Source organism: Lagopus muta, chromosome Z, assembly GCF_023343835.1.
Source record: "Lagopus muta isolate bLagMut1 chromosome Z, bLagMut1 primary, whole genome shotgun sequence".
In the NCBI taxonomy this organism is placed as follows: domain Eukaryota; kingdom Metazoa; phylum Chordata; class Aves; order Galliformes; family Phasianidae; genus Lagopus; species Lagopus muta.
Genome location: NC_064472.1, coordinates 59,482,434 through 59,497,464, shown reverse-complemented (window position 1 = coordinate 59,497,464; position 15,031 = coordinate 59,482,434). Strand labels below are relative to the sequence as shown.

Below are 15,031 nucleotides of genomic sequence, written 5' to 3'. Positions count from 1 at the left end.
CAATTACCTCCTTCTGGAACACTATACAGATTGTTCAAATATACAAATTGAATACAGGGCAGGCAGAGGATCTGGTCTGTGGCAGAGATCAACATGAAAAGTTAAAAGTTTCCCTCCTCTGAACTCTATAGGTGGAGCAGAAAGGCCATAGGAAAAAAAAAAAATGCAGTTCATAGCAAATATGGATAAGTTTAACACTGTAATTCACTCCAAAAGAGAAAAAACTGAGTAAATGAGAAGGTAGATGATCTACCTGGAAGGTAGGCTCCATACTATGCAGGTTTTGTCATGTTCAGTTCTGTGCTCTCTGGTACAGGAGAAGCCTAAACATAGTGGAAAAAGTCCAGCACTGGGCAACCAAGATGGAAAAACATTGACTGTCCGACAAACCTATTCTCTCAGGGTTTTGCTAACCACTGTCCATACACCAATATAAATATTTTATATATTTCACAATAATAGAATTAAATTTCATGTAACATACTTGTAATACTGGGTTGAAGGCATTAGAAAATGATGAAATTGCAAAATTCACCCCCACTGACAAGTCCAGTACTTATCTTTTCTTTCTTTTCTCAGAAAGTGACAACCCACAAAGTTACAGACATCCCAGCTGCTGTGGTCACTGGCATAATGATAACAGCAAACGCTAATGAGTTCCATTGCTACTGTATATGATAGTAACACAGCAAACAGACTGTGCAGTCACATTCTAAACATGCTACCTGTAGCTCAGAACTTAAGAAGACCTCGGAGACTCTGGGTACAATTTTTGATTTTGTTTATTGTTTTCTTGCTTCTGGCAGAGACATTCTCTCACAAACATGAGTCTAGTCTTTTTAATGTTGTTGTTGTTTTAACCTCAAAACCTTTTTCTCCTGCTGAGTTGCCTCCAACCTATATCTGCTTGGAGTGGAATCAATTTTTTTTCCATCATGTTGCTGAGGCAGCCCAACTAGAGCAGAATATAATCTGCTTTCTCTAAAAAAATAATAAATTTACACTAATAACATGTTCATGATTACCAGGTACAGCTCAAGAATTATCCTTATATATGACACAACAGATGCTTTTACATCATGAAAGTAGGTAGACTTGAAAATACAAGGAAATAGTTGTAAGAGAACCTGACTAGTAGCTCTCAAAGTCTGTTTAGTTTGGCTCCCAAATACGATTATATTTGCCTTGCTTAACTTATAGATGTTCAAAAGCCTTGGGTTTTATAGTCCCTCTCTAGGAACACATAAACGTGTCTCCTTGACCCTGGGCACCACTATGTGAGTGTCTACCACAAAGTCACAAACAGTTGTTAAAATAGCATTTTATAAGCACTTCTTTCCCATTCCTAGGTCATGCAAGAAGGTACACTAATTTAGCGTGAAGAGTGGTGGTATTGTGGGTCAATAATTATGCTAATACAGATAATGATATGTACTTGTATTACAGATGTTTTCTCACAGTTAATTTTATAGTCAAGCAATTGCTTTACTGTGTTTAGCTTCACATTTGGGTTGAAGACGAAATAAAATGACAACCATAATTTGGTAAATCAGGAGCTCTACATGAGAGAAATGAGGCATTGTTTCCAAGCACATGGCCCTAAGTATTTTCTTTCCAACTCATTTTCTTCCTGCCTTGTTCTCTCTCATGGACCCTAATGGCTGGATTCAAAATGCCATGCCCAGCCTGTTATATCTTGTTTATCTGAGAAATTTTACACCAGGAGCAAGAACTGAGTTCCAAAGAGTGATACAGCAAATTAAATTTTTGATGTAGTGCAGCTGTTAACTAAAGTTTGAAAAATGTTGAGGCACTCTAAAACCTTGCTGGGTCTATCACAGAGGTGAGCCTGTGATGGTTGCTGGCACGAATGAGGATAAGGGTATTAGGGTAAGAATGATTTTACCACCCAAGTTTCTTAAAAGGTAGGCACAGTGTACATATTTCTTGTGTTTTAGTATGAGGGGAACTAGAGTGAGCTCTATAGCTCTATAGTGAGCTCTATAGTGAGCTTATATACAGAATTGGAAAGTCAGGTTGCCTAGGCTTCCTTTTTGCTTTTAAACTTAAATTTTAACTTACTTAAAGTAAGAGTTTTAACTTAAGTCCAAAGATGATTAGTAAAAATTCCAGCTGCACTTTTCCTGTACCTGTCAGTAAATTAAGCAGTTACATATGAATGTCACATAAGGGAGAATAGGTTAGCAGTGAAAAACTGTGATACACAAGCATGTCTGCTGCATCCTTTTTCTTCCAGAGAAGTGTGATAACCATGCACAGCTATCACACAGGGTTAAATTAAGCCATGGTAGAGCAAGTCCAAATGATATTACCCCATGGGCCAATCCAGCCCATCACATGCTAACTACACCTCTGAAAATTAACACCCTTTTTTTTTAAAAAAAAAAAAGGCAAATAGTGTTTTCTAAAATTATTTTCATGGAAAACAAGTTTTGTTTGTTTTTTCAAGAAAATTACATATTTGCAGAGTTCCTGGATTTTTTTATGATATTACAAGTTTCATCTGTTTTTCTCCACTGCCATTACCCTGGCCTCTTTTAAAGGTGAAGCTAATTCAGGGTAACCTGAGGCTCTGAGTGAATTCCATCTGCCCAGGAAAATCCAAGCCACAGGGAACACTTAGGAAGGAAAATGCTGCCCACAGCCCAGTGCTGCCATCCCAGAGAATTTGCAAGAGATGTGAGGCAAGCATTGGCTCTGGGTTGCGGCCATCATGCTCTAAACATTTTGTTCCAGCTCACTTTCTTCTCATTCCTGTCTCCAAAGGGGGCTAGAATGGAACATAGAACAGCCACAAGCCTCCAATCAGGGGATGATTTTCTGAAGTTTTCTCTTCTCCCCTCTCCAGCCCATCACCACATTATGGAGGATTGTCACGGAGTTAACTAGATTAATCTATGCCCGTGACAGGGGGGCAGTAGGCCCCTGGGCCATCCCTCTCAACCCCACAAAATGGGAAGGGAAAGGCGAAAGGGATAAGGAGTTGGGAGCTGGGCTTAAGGGAGGAAGAAAGTCAGCAGCAACTATCTACGGAGGAGAACTTATTTTATTAACTATGATATCAGAATGCAAGATAACACAATATAATATAATCTAATTGAAATTGAGATTAATAAATCAAAATAAAATAGAGAGAGAGGTCCTGAGACCAATTCAAGCCTGAAAATCTTGGTACAGCTAGGAAAGCACCTTCCAACACCCCCTGCAAGGCAGTAGAAGACTGCCCAATTCAGAAGAGCCAGATCCCATGACTTCTGCGAGGTACAGGGACAGGTACCCAGGATTGGAGCACTAACACTTTAACTCCCAGTGCACTACATGATGTGGAACACTGAGAACCAAAAATCACACAACCGTGACAAGGATGGACAAAAATCTTCAGGCTTAAGGCTCAGCAAACATTCACCCATCCTTTGAAACACAGCTTCTGTGCAAAAATGTGTCTTTTTCCAAAGCAAAATGCCTGACCTCTCTGCCTTGTGCACTTTTTGATGGTTCTATCTGCTTTTTTTCTTATTAATTGGAAGAGTGTGTATTTCCACCTCCTTTAGTCTGGATTGGCATGAGAATCAATTACACATGAGGAAGCCATAACTCTGGTTCACTTATTTGTTGTACTTTTTCTCTCTCCTTTTTCTTTGCTCAGTAATTTCATTGTCTTTGGTATAACTAGAGAGTTGATTGCTAAGCAAAATTCTTAAAATGAGTTTTGCAACTGACTTCAGTGAAAGAAAAGAAAGTATAGAAACTTATCCCTTATAAGAAGACATAATATTAACTACATAAATCTTAATATAACCTTTATACCATTTGTAGTGATCTAGCATGAAAACCACCAATATCACTGTAGCTGCAGGGCAGTTTCCATATGTAAAACCTTATTTTATCCCATGATAAAAATCCTTGTCTAAGACACTTGAATGTTCAACACAAATTACAGCCTTATAACTGAAGAAAATACTTATGTTTCTGCCTCGTATTCCCATAGTTGTAGCATTTGAACTTATATGTTTAATACTTCCTTATCAAAAAGTAGTCCACACATAGGTAAAGGTGAGAGAACATAAACAGCCAAAGAAATATTTCACTGTGAAAAATTTTGCTCTGAAGAAGCATCAAGAAGCAATTTATTAAATAAATACTTCAACAATACTTCACCCACTCTACATATTAGAGAGTGTGAATAGGCATGCATGTATAAGTATGTCTCCAAGCAATGTGAGGGTCTGCAAAAGTAACATGGGATTGCCTGCTGTCCTGTGGAGGGTTTGAATTTCTCCATGAAATGCAACCCCTTCTTTCTCTGTCCCTCGATTTTGCTTTCTAATACTCTCTTGCAAGACTCTTGAAACCTGTGTCCTGACATTAAAAGGAACATTTCAAGGATAGGACTGATAATCACTTCTGACTTTTTTTTTTTTTTTTTTTTTTTTTTTACGTTCCCACTTAGTCTCAGAGAGCAAAAGTAAATGTCCCAGAACCAGACTAGTCACATAAGTTTTGTACCACTTTTCCACTCATTCACTCACTCTTCTAGTGTTGGCTGAGCCCTGCTTTGTGCTTGTAGCCTTCTTACTGGATGACAATTATGTTCAAATAGTAGAGGAAAGCCATGCTTTGTGATTCTCCCTTGTAATTTGGACAAATTGCAAACTAGTTATTCAAAAACAGAACCACCTTTCATTTGAGAAAGCAATAACAAAAAGGTTTTGTCTTAAAGTGGCAGCTCCCTCTTTTGCTGATAGATGTATCCTACTCATTAGGATAGAACAACAACTTTGAAGGCTGCCCAAAAATTTGTTTTTGTGCCATGTGGAGATATATGGTGCAAGGGAAATGAAGTGAAAAAAAAACAGAATTTTGATGTGCCTAATATACGTGCCTTTTACAAATACTAGCTTTTCAATTCTCTAGCCATCTTACTTTTCAATAATCTTCTTTAAACTAGTTTTTCTTAACCTTTTTAAAGATTATTTAAAATAGCCTCAATAATTTAAAGTTAAGCCTAAATTTGTACGAAACACTTTCTGTGCCTATTGCATTCCCATCCTTTTTTTTTAATTAAGGAGATTCCAGCAGTCATTTCTGACTGCTGTCGCATCGTTCTGCAAATCCCTTCTGTAGCTCTGCTACACTGAGGTTCATTTGTGTCATTCAAATCATTGCTCTTTAAATATCCTCTTATAAATTTATTATGGCAATACATTCATATCTTTAAGTTTAATCTGAAACTTCGATAACAAGCAGGAGATGGAATAAATTAGTAGAAAGGAGACCAGATAAAAATTAAAATACAGTTCTGTCATTGCCCATATAAACTATTATGGACACTGACAGGATGGTATTTTAATTTTGTCCTGTTCCACCCCCTCTCTATGTCCTCCTTCACTCTTCCATCTCCAGCTTGTTAGCAATGCCTGCAATGAAGTCCAGGAAGATGGTACCACGTGAAACATGCACGGGAGATCTTCACAAGCAGGAATGTGAATGACACCAGGTAGAAATCAGAGTGCCACCACACAGCAAAAAGGACCTTCTCTTTTGTTAATTAGACATTCCAGCAATCCTCACAGAAAAACACCTCTTGTTGCCTAAATAACAATAAAATATCATCAGCAATTAACCCTGATGGAGATTTTCAGTGATATTATAGGATCAGTTGCTTTTTCCATGATCTACATTGAAGTGTTAATATAGTAGCCATAGGCAGGCCAGTTCCCAGCCCTCTGCAAAACACGTGGTTCATAACTGCTCCCCATCTGCAACTAAGAACCTGAACGTTGTTGGATTTTTCAGCATTCAGGTGTGACCGTTTTCTCTTTTCTTCAGTTAAGGGAGAAGAAAACAAGTCTTTTTTCAGTTTTCTTATTTGTTGAGTATCCAGGTAACAAACTACTTAAAATCAAGCAAACAAAACTTGATAATTGGCCCCTATCCCCATCTGAGCCACAGAAGGGAGTAACCATGGTAACGTGTAGTTTAGAGCAGACCATTTCGTGTACCTTTCAGAATTTAAGCTTGTGAGAATCTATCCATTCCTAAGTAGAATTATCACTCCGGGAGCAGTTTGTTCTTTATTTTAAAGGATGGTTAAAGCCGGGTCCAGAAATAGTCCCTGACAATGTGTTCAGGTGCAGGAGGGAAAGAAAGGGAGGCCAATATGAATGTGCACATAAAAAGAAAAGCAACAAATGGGGAAAAAAGGTTCCTCTGGGCCAAGAGACAAACAGGAATGGGCACTGAAAAATACAATAATTAAGGATGAGTCAAGCACAGTAGATTGTCAGAAAGCTCTGCTGCAAATGTGTTTTCTCATGAGCTAAGAAGCCTGGAATAGTGTTAGTCATATCCCAGCCCTCAGGTCCAGTGTCTCCTTCCTTGCTTTAGGGAACTGTTACTGCATGCAGATATATGCTTAAAGAAGACTACGGACATAAATTTTTAAAAAAATAACTATTGGTTTTTACAATACAGGAACTTTTTAATCACGCAGATTCAGTATCAGAGGATGCTAAGTCAATTCGGTGCTTTTGAGCATTTTTCCCCATTACAAAATATTTTCTGTGTTTTCCATTATCTGTGTAATCCAGGTATGACATTTCCTTCCATTCCTGTGTGTTTACAACAAATGCCCATGTAATGCTACTGACTGTATTCATAGAGCTGTATATATTATTTTGCTTTCTTCCTGCATGACACAATTAACTTTTATTTTTTAATGCAATTAAGAGTGTGTCTTGTAATCTATCCTGCTAATGTAAGTTCTTTTGTTCTCCTTCTCAAACAGAAACTACAAACACAACAGACTGTAGCTGTCTTTTTTTACGTAAGACAAGTTGTACTGTTTAACCAGAGCCTGATTAGGCAAATCAAGTGACACGAGTGGTTCCACTGAAGAGGTAGTATGCTACACAAGGCACCGCTCAGAGTTATCTTGACATGGAACTCTTAAGGAACAAGTTGTGTTCATATTTGAAAGAAGTTAGATTTCAATCAGAACAAAAATATTCTGAGTGAGAATGAAACATATTCCTGTATTCTCACATACTATCCTTCTGCAGCATTTTAAAGGGGAAATAGCATTATTTGCTCTCCTTTTCAAGAGTGGATATCCTTTCAGTGGGCAAATTCCAGGCCCCCTGCAGGGTTCTATGCCTGAAGGAGAATTGGCTGAATGGGTGGCTTGAAAAATTGCATCACAATCCAAAAGATACCATAAAATGTAGTGTACACAGAAGCACTCTCTTCTGACAGTACAACCACAGCTAGTGCTGCTCACATCATGTCCCCTGATTAGAACATTTTATCCCTTCTTTTTCTCTCTCTCTCTCTTTTTTTTTTTTTTTTTTTTGGTACTTTTGCGATTGATGATATCTCAAATGCATATTCTATGCATCTTTCTAAAAGTGAAGTGGAAGTTTACCATAAAAATATTTGGTAGGGAGGAATTTATACTCAGGCCTGCAGTCAGGGTTGCTTTTTACAAGGTACCTGAGATTAGGTTCTAGACATTTAGAAGAATAAATTCTGTATACCATTTCTCTAATTTCATGGTGCAACCTAACATAAGCACTCCAGTTAATTCATGATCACCATACTCTTTCCAGTTTTACTGCCACTGCTACTGCTATTACTACTACTAGCACTATTACAAATACTACTCTTTTTCAAGGAACAAGCAGGATTTTATTTATAAGCAAATAAATATTTCTTGCTGTTTAATTTTATCCTCAGAGAATTTTGCATCTTGCACACTTTGATAGAAATATAAGCTCATTAACGGAATATTTTTTAACCAGACCATTATGACTTCATTTTGAATCAAAGCTCATTAAAACAATTATAATCAAATGTTTCATTTTCTTTTTCCCTTGTGAGGAACAGCTGAAAAGGTTATGTTTGTTTTTCTTTATCTGAATCTCTAAGGCTATATAAACAGACTACATGGACTTATTTGTGCTCCTTCTCCTTTATACTTCAGGGTTTGAACAGCAGAGCATGTTCTTAGGACACTAAGAACTTGAACAGCAGAGCATGTTCTGAACAGTGAGCACTGTTCTTAGGGTCATCCACAAATTGTTGCGGCTCAAAGAATTGCAAACCTGACCACAGGAATATCAGCACCATTTCTTGTGTCAGTGCCCAGTGTAGATTGGCTCAGTACCAAGGCTCACTACCAATGGTCCAACCAGTAATGATCTCTTTATTCCACATCCTGGACAGATATTTAAGACTGTGTGCAACAGGGAAGGGGCTGTGAGGTGTTTTCCTTTTTCTTGGTTCATCTGTGGGACAGACACTCTTATCAGGAACAGTGTTTCTCTGCATGTCTTTGCATCCCTGCAAAAGGACCTGGAGATCCTTGGCTGGATCTGCTCATGTTTGGTAGGTTGAGGAATCAGATGTAGGCAACTGCATGCTGACATTACTTAGCACACACCCTACTGAGTCTTAACATTCAAAAAACATTGTGCTTAACTCCTTGGTTTGGGAATATGACTCTCAACACTGAAAGAATATTATCTTCATATGGGAAACAGTGATTATTCTTTTAGCTAACAAATAGCTAACAAATATACAGCATTTGCAAGCCAAAAGAACAGCCATTACCTACAGGAACTCCTGCATCACTTATTCCAAACATTAACTGTTTTTCAGTCATGAGACAGAAATTGTCTAAAAGCTGAAAACTCCATATACAATGGTTTTTTTCCTCGGGAAGGACAGCCTTGCCTATTTCTACTGATAATGTGAATCTCTGCTGCCTTGATGTAGCACAGTATTTCTTTAGACCACTCTAACCAACATCCACAGGAAACAATCATCCAATGTACAAAGTTGTACAATGACTAACCACCAGTGACGCAAATGTGAAAAGAAAAATGTCATCTTAAACTAATGCAGTGTTTTGTTCCTAGTAATTGACCTAGAATCTGACCTCTGATATTGAAGGAACAGAAAATACATTATAAGTGGCTATATTTTGAAGTAAATTATAGTTGAGGAGTTCCCTAGTGACAGACGTATTTATCACAGACTGATGTTTCCCACACAGGTGTTTATTACCCCAAAACTTCCAGTGTCCTTCCTCCATTCAGAAGAAGAGGAAGGTCAAGAGCAGCAGCATTCAGTTCATTTTGTAGTCAATCTTCCTTCATACCCAGAGTTACATTTCTCTTTGCAATTGGGCCACTGCTTAAGTGGAAAGCAAAAAAGGAGCTTTTCTTCTAGACTGCTAATGGTTAGTCCCCCTGGATTTGGGGGTTAAAACAAATGCTTTCTGCTCTACAACCTTTCTCTTCAACGTAGTCTAAACAGATAAGACAAAAATGGGCATAAAGTTTATGTATTTTCAGCACTGTGAAGGACTGAGTTATTCACTCTGCTTTCCTAGAACTGCTACATGTCCTTTTCTAATTTTCAATTTATGGGCCATTTTATAGGTTATGAGAGTTTGGAGCACAATCTCTCAGCAGTAGGTGCAAATGTCTTTTACAACATCCTCTGAATGATCATATTCACTAGCTACAAGCATGGATATGTAATTCCACAGTTCCATGCTGTTGAATGCTATATTGGTGGTATTATTACTTCAACCAGGATGATTATGACCTTTTTTTTCCCCTTCTTTTCCTTTTATTCTTTTCTTATCTTAAGAGAGACCAAGAGATTTCAGAAACACAAACCAGAAGTGTACATGGATCTCACTGCACATTAATGGCAACAGGAGCTATGCTAATTCTAAGTGGCAAAATATTTGATTGTTTTACTGTAGACAGCTCTTACAATGTTGACATGTAAAAGTCAGGTGGGCAAGCAATGCTGTTTTAAAGTGACTTCACCTCAGTATTTAATAATGCACTATCTCTGAAAATCCAGAGAAAGCTGTATCATAAAACAAAATTAAAAAAAAATAATAGTATTAGGAGAGGGATAGTCTATATTTACTGTGTCTTTCCTTTGATCATTTCCAAATGCAGACCTGGAAACCAATGGATATTAAATTTATTTCAGATTTGAATCAGTTTGTCAATCAGGTTAAAGCTGTCAGCTACACTGTCAGTCATACTTAGTACGCTGTCAGGGCTGGAGAGAAAAACAGCAGGATGGGAGTAAGGGAAGAAATAGCAAATTGGAGTATAGCTTCTTCTGCCTACACTAGTCTTTTCTTTGGTCCCTCTTCAGTGATAAGCTGCTTGCCAGAAAAAACATGTGACACGTGACATGAAAAGCGTCAAACTAGTTTTTTGTGTGTATGAATTTAGTTATTATTTATTTTTAAACATGATGTTTGGGAGGTCTGTAACTGGAGGATTTGGCAATGGCTAAATCTAAGGACTGTTTCTTTGACAGCAGTGGGTGGTGATGCTCTATTCACACCTCTGCAGGTTCTGCGAGTCAATGTCATTTTGTCCACTCACCAGCTTCCAAAGGCAAATCTCTTGCCTCTAGAAAGATGCTTCTCCCTTCTGTCAGCTTTGCCTGGAGGATCTGACAAAACAAAGAACGCAAACCTATTCTTTCTTTGTTGTTGCTGTTAATTACTTGTTTTAAGGAAGGCAGCAATCAAGAAAGAAATGACCTACTTGCAGATGCTGAGAGCATTTAAAATGTTTAAACGTAGGCAGTATGGTCAAATCAAGACATGAAGTTCATGGATCAGGCTCCACAAAGATAACCCATAAATAATGATATTAAAAAATATATATTATTATCTCATCTGTCTTCTGACTTCACCAACTTTTCAGTACATGAGAGCAAATCTTCAAAATTTCTTCATCAAACACAAGTACTTGAACGTCTTTTCCTCTCCTCTCCTCTCCTCTCCTCTCCTCTCCTCTCCTCTCCTCTCCTCTCCTCTCCTCTCCTCTCCTCTCCTCTCCTCTCCTCTCCTCTCCTCTCCTCTCCTCTCCTCTCCTCTCCTCTCCTCTCCTCTCCTCTTCTCTCCTCTCCTCTCCTCTCCTCTCCTCTCCTCTCCGAAAGCTGAGGCTGTTAAATTTTTTGCATTATGCTGGGAGCTTTGATTTTCAAGAAAAACATCAAATATTACCGGACTTCTGATAACATCACAAGAGCTGGCAACAAAGGAATACTATCTATAGATTGAAATAGTCTTTCCCAGGCACTTTAATAAGGCTTACACATCTTATATTCTAGCTGTGCTTTAATTAAAACCAGTTATTTTCCTTTGTATGAAATATATTAAACAATTCAGTACTTAAAAAAGAAAGAAGCTATCAGGATGTGTTTCTAACACTGGGTTTAAAACCAGTCATAATCAAAATTTATTTGTACAAATCATTTCAGTGGGAAAACAGCCTCCGAAGTGTGCATTCAATTAAGTATCATACCAAACCTTTGTTATCTTCATGTTAGACCTGGCTAGTGTCTATGTACATTGTTAGTCAAACAGAACAATATCATAATCACAAATAATTCTTATTTCTCATGAAAAGTTGACTCAAAACAAAACCCTGGAGGGGTTTTGTTTTACCTGCATTTCTGCTGGTACTTGTAGTTGTCTGAAAGCAAAAGCAACTTTAATATTGCTGGTTAAATTGAAGTCAAATATTAACTTATGAACTTTCTTTGACTTCACAAGATCATGTGGCATTTTTGCCTGTTATCTGAAATCCTTAATAATGCATTAGGCGAATGAAATTTCAGAAAAATTTGTTTGAGATTTCTTCTTTGGCTTCATCTGCAGTTCTCAATGAGCAATGCATCATCCAAACACATTATAGAAATTAGAGTCTGCATTCCATTATGCATTCAGACATTTATAGCAGAATGATAAACCTGTCTGTACCTCAGGGAGTTGGCTTTATAAATCAAGGCTTCATATAAAAAGATTACATTCCTATTTGAAATTATTGGGGTTCTATATCTTCTTTCTATATCATATTATAATAAGCTTCAGAAAAGGAAAAGGGAACAGAATAAATGAGGAGGAGGAAATGACGTGTTGTTAGAAGCAAACTGTACTATTATTTTTTTTTATTTTCTGAAAAAAAACTACCTGAGATTTCTAGAATTCTAAATTTCAACACTTTACCATTCTAGAGCTTATATAAAAGAAACAAACACCACTTATCTTTCTATTTTTGAAACATAACTGCTTCTGTAGTACCACAAAACTACAGAAGGTTTTCATGTATTTACCATCACTGAACTCCACTGAGGGAGGCAGACACTGTTATCGTTAGTTACACATGCACTATAGAGAGCCAGTGTTAAAGTGCAACTGCTCAGGTCTATCAGGCAAGCACTGATAGAGCAAGGTTTTAAGCCAAAGTCTTCCAGGCCCCACAGGAGCTGAATGGGAAGAGCAGCCACAGGAGCATCGATTCACCAGCAAGCAGAACACCAAAGGTCAGTGAACATGGAAGGTATTGGGTAAGACATTTTCTGATATGGGAATACTAGAGGTATTACAGCACGGTGTGTTCCATTGCCATGTGAGGTGTATAGCAGGCTAGACACACCTGCCAATCTCAAGAATTGGAGATAAGTTGGTAAATGCGATGAGAAATTAGTTCACAAATATGCACACTCAGCTGAAATTTTAGCTCCTTAGACAGAGAGTACACACTCACCTGAGCACATCCCTATGTCTTTTTTCCACTTCAATTTAGACATATCTCAAAACTAGCCTTGGAGTTCCTGAGCTGATTATCCTGCAGTGTATGGTCAAACTGTGATGATTGCCACTAGGTGAATGGAGGAGCAGAATGATACTCTTCTGTGTAAAAAAAAAAAAAAAATAGGTCTTCATTATGATTTCTGGTTGGCATAATGCCCTGTAGAGAACATTTGGTAATTTTATGTTAAGAAGGGGGTTTACATGGAATGATTTCCTAGGCTAAGACATTTTCTAATATAATGAAAACAGATGATATAGGAAATGGGAGAGAAAATGTAAATATACCTATACTTTTTTCCTTATACATTTTAACATTTGGTTTCATTTAATTTACAACTGAATTAATTCATAATGCAGTCTGTTTCTCAGCAAACCTGAATATTTGCTGAGAAGCTATCACAAAATTTATCTATATTCTGAGCATACCCAATAAACAAAAGGTAAGGGATGAAGTTTAGGATGGAACTTCATCAGCACAGTAAATATGGAGATAGGAGAATGTCCAAAGTCCCCTGGACTACTGCTGACTAAAATGTACATGTAAACTGGTAAAATTTCATGTGGTTTTTTTTTTTCAATTATTATTATTTAGAATTCTGCATCTTAATTTCATAACAAAAAAGAAAGAAAGAAAGAAAGAAAGAAAGAAAGAAAGAAAGAAAGAAAGAAAGAAAGAAAGAAAGAAAGAAAGAAAGAAAGAAAGAAAGAAAGAAAGAAAGAAAGAAAGAAAGAAAGAAAGAAAGAAAGAAAGAAAGAAAGAAAGAAAGAAAGAAAGAAAGAAAGAAAGAAAGAAAGAAAGAAAGAAAGAAGGAAAGAAAGAAAGAAGAAGAAGAGAAAGAGAAGGAAATGCATAAACTTCTGAACTGCTTTTCTCAGGGCTCTAATCACTTGGTTCAATGAGTGGCCCAAAATATTATTGAAACAGAATAATCACATCTTCTATGTCCTTGAATTATACCATTGGTTTGTGTATCTATATGTTATTTTATTCACTGATTTAAACAGAAGCTCTTGAGTACTGCAAATTACACAAGCCCTAAGAAAACCAAAAGATTCCATGGATCTGAAAACAACCAAAAGACATTGGTGCATATGACACAAGACCTTCAAGTCAAACAAAAAATCTGGTTTCCCAGCTTCACTTTTTGGTTTTCTTAGCATTTCATATTTCTATACGTAGAAGAAAAGATTTCATAGGACCTACTTACTTTTTTAAAAACTCGAACTACTTGTTTATTGTATGACACTTAGATATGTTTTGTTAAATGTAACTTGCTATCATATCACCAATAGCTGAGGCTGATAATTGATTTGATCAATAGAATTAATTTATTCTGCATTGCTCACTTAATCTGGGATTTAGAATCAGAAAGTCATGGAAGCAAAGTCTGCATGATGAATCCTATATTACAATCAATAATCCTTACTCTTTCCTAGTTCATTACAATTAGAGTTGTAGCACAATATTGATAAGGACTCAGGAAGTGTAACATATACATTATTGATTTCCTTTTGTGCTTATTTTTTTTATTTTATTTTTACAGTACAAAATACTCCCAAGAGATGCAAACAAAGACTAAGGAGGCCAGAAGTAGATGCTGTACCAGCATTACAGAACAAAATAATTCCGAGTATGCAGTCTTAAAACCATAACCATTAATCTTTCGATGAAGTGCATCTCTGAGTGTGGACTCATAAAGCATATAATAAAACACAGATACACCACAACAACTGAAGGCCTGCCTTTTCTCAGCTGAGGGACTTAAGACAGCAAAATAAGAACAGAGAAATGAGCACTGGGTAAATACAAGAATAATAGACAGCAAAATCACTTTTTGCTCTTAGCCCTTACATTCCTTTAATATTTTGAGTTTTCCAGGTAGCATTCTTACACTTTGGTTGACCAACATTGCCTACTATCAAGCATAATTTCATTGCCTAAAACTTTAAGAACATTCTTTTGTCTGGGTGAAAATCTTCCACATGAATTCATGAATATGGGTACACATACGAACAGAAATGGCCATATCTGAAATGGGACTTGTGGAAAGCAATAGCTTCTTTTATTTTATTTTTCACTGAAGAAATGACCAACGTGTGTTCCCTGAAAAGTTGCGATTACTCAGCTTCTAAGAAATGTGACTGATGGTTGACAAAGGTTGGCACTTGCACCACATGTGTGGCATCTGCTGTTCTTGGAAAAGTACACCCAAATTTTGACAAAATCATAAACCTATTTTACAGCTCACAGCTGCCAACAAATTCAGCGGATACTGAATTTTTGTACAAAACTACTAAAACAACAGAAATCTGCATACCTGACTTCCAGCTCTGCCCCATGTACACACACAGGTAACATAGCTTTGT

General features: G+C 37.0%; 1 long non-coding RNA gene across 1 annotated transcript in view; it reads right to left on the bottom strand.

Moving 5' to 3' along the window:
* Positions 1-12,753, bottom strand: part of LOC125686840 (uncharacterized) — a 30,821-nt gene extending 18,068 nt beyond the window's left edge. Inside the window, exon 1 of the long non-coding RNA XR_007373911.1 lies at positions 12,618-12,753. This is a non-coding gene — a long non-coding RNA (uncharacterized LOC125686840). The remainder of the gene's footprint in view (positions 1-12,617) is intronic.
* Between the last annotated feature and the right edge of the window lie 2,278 nt (positions 12,754-15,031).